This window comes from Belonocnema kinseyi, chromosome 9, assembly GCF_010883055.1.
Source record: "Belonocnema kinseyi isolate 2016_QV_RU_SX_M_011 chromosome 9, B_treatae_v1, whole genome shotgun sequence".
Classification (NCBI taxonomy): Eukaryota; Metazoa; Arthropoda; class Insecta; order Hymenoptera; family Cynipidae; genus Belonocnema; species Belonocnema kinseyi.
Genome location: NC_046665.1, coordinates 21,212,868 through 21,220,662, shown reverse-complemented (window position 1 = coordinate 21,220,662; position 7,795 = coordinate 21,212,868).

The following is a 7,795-nucleotide window of genomic DNA, read 5'->3' as shown; positions in this document are numbered from 1 at the left end:
ATCGACCTAAAAGGAGAGTATGTTGAAAAATAAAACCAACTTTGGCCAAAAAAACGTCTCCGTGTTTCATTTTTCAGGGACTTATCAGACTGCCTAGTATTACAAAAAAAGACCTCTACCCAATCCCACTCATAACAGAAATATTGGATACTTTTAGATCACCAAAATTTATTTCCTAATTCGATTTAAAATTAGCTTATTATTCTTTCGAAATTTATCGTGATAACAAAAAAAAACCATCTACAAACGAACGGACAGACGGACTGATTGACAGACACATTCGTAAAAATCTGTTTTTTGGATTTAGAGGGTCTCCAAACGTGAACATTTGACAAAAACTGATGGGTAAAATTCATTACGGAGGTAATGCCGAGGAGGGCAATAGGGAAGTGGAATTCCGAGAGTAAGGTGAAGACACAATAAAACAAACCGATTAAAATATTGACCTTTATTTCCAACTTACATGCTTCGTTGAAGATAGCCAGGTCGTAGCAAGACACTAGCGATCAGGTCATCCCCCGTAAGAGTATAACGGGGCAGTCGCAATAGGCGTCGTGTTCCGTGCATGCGGAGGTGGTCCTGGAAGCACGTTAGTAGGCCTGAGATCTTCCTTCGGGATCGATCCCAGGGCGGGAGGACGAGAGCACTCACTAGCACCAGCTGGAGAATGGTGAACGACCGAGAGAACGAGCAAACACTGACGACGGGACGTACCGTCGCCCATAACTTCGGGACCCATCGGGGGGTTCCGGCTAAATTTAAATCATTTTTCGTTGAAAAAAAAGATTATATCGTCTATGGACTAATTCAACAATTTTCCTTAGTTTTGTGCTGGAAGTTCCTGTTCTCTCAATGATTTCCGCATCTGATCCTCCTTGATGATTATCTTCTTTCTGAAACAAATTTTAAAAAAGAAACGAAAAACTTGTCCGTTTAGTCTATTGTCGTGTAAAGTATAACTATCGTAACATCACTTCATTAGCATTTAATGCTTCTGTTTTCCTGTATCCGTACTAGTGTTTTCTAATTGAAAATCATTTACGTTCCATTCATCTATACTTTTTCCCTTAGGGTTTTTTAATTCGTATATAGTTGAGGAAATCTTTTTCTTAATAATAAAAGGACCTTCATATTGGTCATATAGTTTTCCTGTCTTTTATCTGCTTTAGTTGACAGTTTGGTTACCCTTTTTGGACCCTGCCCCCTATTTTAATTTCTACTGGTCTTCTTCAATTACACAGCCCCACAAAAAAATGTGCGGATCCGGTAACAAGACACACGTATTCCTATGAATTTTGGGGCGCTGAATTCAAATTCGGTATCAAAAATCACCCATCACGTCATGGTTGATCCATAACCTCAAAAAATGACGAAAAATCATGCACTGAGGCAAATAAATTTCACAATAATGCCAGTGATGCAAATTTTTATTTCAAAAACATGTCAACAACTGTGAAGGTTCAACCTTTGCCTGATAACCAACAGAATAACCCAACAGAACCTGACCTCACCTAACCTGAATTAACAGAAATTTATTGAACTACACGTAAAGCTCTGGAAGCATATTTTCCCAGTAGCAAATGTGTGCTACATCGAATGGGTCAACTCGAGCCTAACCTAGAAATAAATCTACCCTAGCCTAACATAACCTAACCTAACCTCACGAAACACAATTAAACTGATTGTGTTGTCCCGTTGTGTTTGCAGTACCGTTTGAATCAGCTTGGGCTTAACTTGCAAAGCGGTCAAACATATCCTAACCTAAAAAAACCTGACCTAACCTAACCTAACCTAATTTAACTTCACGTAACACAATTAAACTCATTGTGTTTCTAAGTTTCAGGTTAATTGAAATGGGGTTAATTCTACTTGTAGTTCTAAGTTTCTTCAAATGAGTAATGTGCGTCTAAATTTCTAACCACCTGTAGTACAATGAAATGAATTTTATTGTGTAACAACGGGAACACTTAAGTTAAGTTGTGTTGCGTTAAGCAAAATTTCGTTAGGTTCTGTTAAGTTAAATTCATCTGTAGGTTAAGATCGAGTTAACCTATTAAATATAGCACACATTTAAGACTGAGAACCGTACGCTTACATAGCTACACGTGTGGTTGAATTTCATTCGGCTAGGTTAGGTTAGGTCAGGTTTGTTAGGTTAGTATAGGTTAAACCTCTATGTAGGTTAATTCGAAGCTGAATGAAACGGTACCGCAAACACAACGGGACAACATAATGAGTTTAATTGTGTTACGTGAAGTTAAGTTAGGTTAGGTCAGGTTTTTTTAGGTTAGGATAGGTTTGACCTCTTTGCAGGTTAAGTCCAAGATGATTCAAACGGTACTGCAAACACAACGGTACAACACAATCAGTGTAATTGTGTTTCGTGAGGTTAGGTTAGGTGAGGTTAGGCTAGGTTAGATTCATTTCTAGGTTAGGCTCGAGTTGACCCATTCGACGTAGCACATATTCGCTACTGGGAAAATATGCTTCCAGAGCTTTACGTGTAGTTCGATAAATTTCTGTTAATTCATAGGAATACGTGTGCCTTGTTACCAGATCCGCACACTTTTTTTTGTGTGGCTGTGTTATAATTCGAAGCTTGCATTTGATTTGATTGGTCTACATTTTCCTGAGCTTCCTCTTTTATGATAGTTTAAGATGTTAATTTTGATGTCTACTTGGTTATAATCAATATTATTAAAATATTGATTAATTTTTTAAGATGGCGAAAAAAGCGCTCTCTAGATCCGCTGAGATATGAGCCCAATTCCTTCAGATTGCTGGTCTGATGCTCTACCAACTGAGCTACGGAGAGACGAGAACACTTTCTTCACAATCTTCTTACAAGCAGAATGTCAGCGACATTCCTTATACTTGTAAGATTTTTCTTTCTAAACATGAAAATCATATTTTATTATTGATGTAAGTTTTTGGACCAGGGAAATTAATTAATAGTTTAAGATGTTAATTGTGTTTGTCTACTTGGCCATAATAAATATTATTAAAATATTGATTAATTTTTTAAGATTGTGAAAAAACGCTCTCTATCTCCGCTGGGATATAAGTCCGGGTCCAGACCGGCAATCAGAAGGACCTGGGCTCATATCCCAGCGGATGTACAGAAAGTTCTTTTCGCAATCTTAAAAAATGAATCAATATCTTAATAATATTGATTATGACGAAGTAGACAAACAAAATTAACATTTTAAACTATTAATTAATTTCCCTGGTCAAAAAACTTACATCAATAATAAAATATTTTCCTATTTTAGACTTTGGACTTTCCTAGTCTATCTGTCCATTTATGGACGCTTTGGAACTCTATTCCGCTATCATTTGCAATATTTTTTTTCAGTGACTGAATTTGTACTATTCACGACTTAAATTTAAAAATGCTGGGGAAATTGTGTTGATGAATTTTCTCTAGTGTTTATCGCAAACTGGAAATCATATATATGTTCATCCCAAGTGGAATGGTCGCTATGTAGGTAGGTTTTAATAATTTCTTTAATTGTCCTATTGTAACGTTCGTTTGGGTTGGCTTGGGGGCAATATTTAGGTGTTTTAGTATGCCTAATACTGAATTTTTCGGTTAGTTCTCTTAAAGTTTTGTTGATCGACTCCGTGGCATTCTCAGCGTGGAGAATCCTAGGTGTTCCCCAGCTCGAAATGACACGTTTATGGAATTCTGACACTATTGTTGTTCCGTTAGGTTTTCTTATTGGGATTTTTTGAACTCATTTTGTAGAAAGGTATACAAACACTAAAATGTATTGATTTTTTCTATTTTTACAACTTGGTAGCGGACCCATGATATCAGCTGCTACCATGGTCCATGGTTCTTCGATTGCCCTTTTTCCCATGAGTCCTATCTTACTTTGGTTACTTGGTTTTAATCTTTTACAAGTCTGGCAATTTGTTACGTATTTGATCACGTCTGAATATACTCCTGTCCATAAGTAATGTTCGGAAATTTTCGAGTAAGTTTTCTCTGATCCTAAATATCCTGCCTTGGTTTTGTCGTGGTTTTCCCGTAAAACTTGACGTCACAAGCTTTGGGGTACCACTAATTTCCAAGGGTTTTAGTCTGGTAATAGAGTAGATTTGAGTGTGTCAGTTCGGTAAAATAGAGTTGTGAATCTCTGATTCACCATTTTTCATGTTTTTTCGGGTCTTTTTCTAACTTATCTGATTTTGGTAGAGTACCAGTCATCTGTTTTGTCGTCTACATATGCTATCGGGTTTTCCACGCTACAAGATAACGCAAATGTTATGTTTTTTGCTGACTCTACTGCTCTCGACAGGGCATCAGGGACTAAATTTTAACTACCTTTACAATACATGACTTCGTCGTCATATTTTACTAACTCTAATGCCCATTTGGCCAATCAGCCAGTGGGGCTTTTTAGGTTATGAAGACACTTTAATGCGAGTTGCAAGGGTTGTGTGAAATCTGGATATGTCAAAATTGGCGCTGATGTTAAAAGGTCTTTAATTCTTTGGAAAGCCTCATCTTGTTCAAATCCCCAATCCCATATTTGATCTTTCTTCAGTAATCTATTCATTGGTTCTATTATTTCGGCAAAATGTGGGATAAATTTTCTGTACCAACTTGCCATCCATATTATGCGCTGCAATTGTTTAATATCTTTAGGTTTAGAAAATTTTAATATTGGTTGAATTTTTCGTCGTCTATTTGGAGTCCTCTGTCGTTAACTTTCAAACCTAAATATTTCATTTCTGAGCAGCCGAATTCACATTTGCCCGGACAGATCGCTAAATTTGTATTATTTATCTTATCTAGTACAATTTTCAAGTATTTTAAATGGTCATCAAAATTTTGAGTGACTATTACGACGTCATCCAAATAACAAGAAACATTTAGTTTCAAGTCTGGCGTGATAATTTTGTCCATAAGTCTCTGGAAAATAGCTGGAGCATTGGTCAGACCAAATGGCATTCTTTTAAATTAATACATGCCCTTTCCACGGACTCTGAATGCTGTGATTGGTTATGAACTTTATTCTAACGGAATTTGCAAATAAGCTAATTTTAGATTAATTTAGAAAATAAATTTTGGTGACCTTAAAGTGTCCAATATTTCTGCCTCGAGTGGGATTGGGTAGAGGTTTTTTTTGTAATATTTTTAACCTTTCTGAAATCTAAAGAGAATCTATAATCTTTCCCAGGTTTTTTGATCATCACTATAGGATTTGACTAATCGGAACAAGAGGGTTCTATTATATCATATTCTAATAATCAGTCTACTGTTTCATGAATGATTTCCTTTATTTTAGGGCTTACGTGATAATATCGCTGTTTAATTGGGTCGTGGCCCTGTACGTCTATTTTATGTTGCGTTAGATGAGTTGCCCTCCACAATACGTTCGCAAATTTCGGCTGTACCATTATCTTGTTCATGGATTTTTCGTAAGCTATTAAAACGAAGATTGTGACTTCTTCAATCTGTTTACATACAAAAAAAACTTTTAAATTATTTCCCCCATGGATCTTAATTTATTATTAAATAGCGCCAATCAAACTCCCGTTTGCCGCCCTGCAGAAAATTATTTTTACCCACAAAAAGGACACTGGTAATCCTCGAATCAAAATTTTTTTAAATACTTTTTTTTTAAATGCCCAAGCTCATTATTTTGGTAGACTGGCGTAGGTAACTGAAAATATTAATTACAGAAAGTATATTTTAGAGGTCTCGAAATAAAAAAGGAAAACACTGGTTATAGTTTGTGTGAAATAAATAACATATAAAATTTATTATAATTATGACTACATCCAAGAAAATCACTCTGCGGTTTTAAAAGGAGAAAAAATATTTGTCACCCTTGATAAGCCACAATTGGCCAACATCTCAACTCAAACATTTATCAAATTTTAAATAGCAAATAAAAATCCAATTTACACGGAGAGCAATTTACCTGGAGCAAACAGAACGTTACAGATTATCTCCGCGTCCATTGACGCTTCTTGTCTCTCCCCTCCTGGGCAGGTGTGCGAGATGTGTCTACTGCGTTGTTGCAGTTTTATGGCGTATGGAGGGAGGTTTCGGGACCCAACTGCCCAAGAGATGGTGATAGAGGGGCTTCGGCGAATCCTGAACGGTGAGATTTGAATCACCCCAGGTACAAGATTTGAAATGCGGGAATCTCATCCAGATTCAACCCCCGGTGAACAACCTACGGGTGCGTCTGCACCTGTACGACTTCAACCCGCCTTGCTTCTTCGTTGTTGGTAGCGCTGATCCTTGATGAAAAATGATGCGCCAGGGAGGAACCACTCTCTCCTCCACCCCCTTCTCACACTCGAAACTCGGTAAATATCATTAAAAAATTAAACAAAAAACCAAAAAAACAATTTAAATTCTGATTTTTATCCGAATCGGGATTCATCTGACTTAGGTAATGCTTATTAGAATTATTATCCTGTTTTTGGTTTTTATTCCCGAAATTTTTTTTTTAGAATTTCATTTATTTCCATTCTTATTATTTCCTGAACTATCATCCGCTTTTTTGTTGGGACTTCGATCATAGGACAGTTTTGACCTTAAATTGAGCCTAATGTTATTTGGCTTAATGCTGGTAACATTTGGTTGTAAGGATTGAATTGATATCTTGTTCTATTGTTTTGGAATCTAGGTTGGAAATGTGAAATGAAGAAGAGTAACAAGAGGGGAAAAGCTGTTTACAAATAGATAATAAAAAGAACATATACAAAGTAATTTGCAGGTGAAACCTGTAACATTTCACTATCCATAATATTATTTAATTTAATCGAATTATTTTTAATTTTTAATATTTTACATTCGTTCTCGTATTTGCTATTATAATAAATTTTTCCTGAATTATTTTTCGTACGTTTTTTCCAATTCTAGGTTTACCTGAATTAAATCAGTCGTTTGTGCTGGAGTCGTCGCTAGTGTCATAGGTGGGGATGCTCTCTAAGGGTTGGAATTCGTTGCTCGTGGGGATGCTTATTAAGCTAGGGATCTCCTTCGTAGGATTTTTGCAGGAACTTGGGAGTTTTGGATTTTTGGGGGTTGGTTAGAATTGGTAGTTGCTAGGGGAATTTCGCTGTCTGGCAACCTTTAACTACTATTTTTAAGCTCTCTAGTACTTTTGAGGTTAATGCTACCTCCAAATTTCGATTTTCTATTTGTATTGCCATCTCCTTCTTTTTTAATCAATAATTTTTCCTTAATATTTACATTTCTACTTGCCTTAGTTTCCTTATCTTTAATGTCAGGTTTAATTTCTATTTTGTTTTCCGTTATAGGCAGGGATATCGAGTTTGGTAATGCTTCAATTGGATAGAAGCTGAGAGGACTCTCTGGTAACCACCAAGTTTCTGAGTCATAGCTTAGGGTCATCCGTGGGGCTTTTAGCATGTCCGTGCCTAAAATACCTACTGATTTAAGTTTTGGGACTAATCGAAACTTTAAATGCTTTGTGCGATTACCGAGCATAATTGGGGTTACTATCTGGTCAATTAAATCGACTATTTCGCCGTTTCATCAAATGAAAACGTGTCTCCGATATTTCACCTTTATCCGAATTTAAAAATTCTGGCGTTTCGGTAATAGGTTGAGAAATTTTCTCTCCTAATACCCGCCCTTCCAGTTTCCCTGGTTGTACTCATAGTATGGGCACTCTCTTTTAAAATAGCGCGCTAATCCACAATGATACGAGGGTAGTTCAATAAGTCCTTAGAATGACCAACAGATGGCGCGCGAATTGCTCCAAATCATCTGTTTTCAGTCAGCACCACTCCCGACTAGATA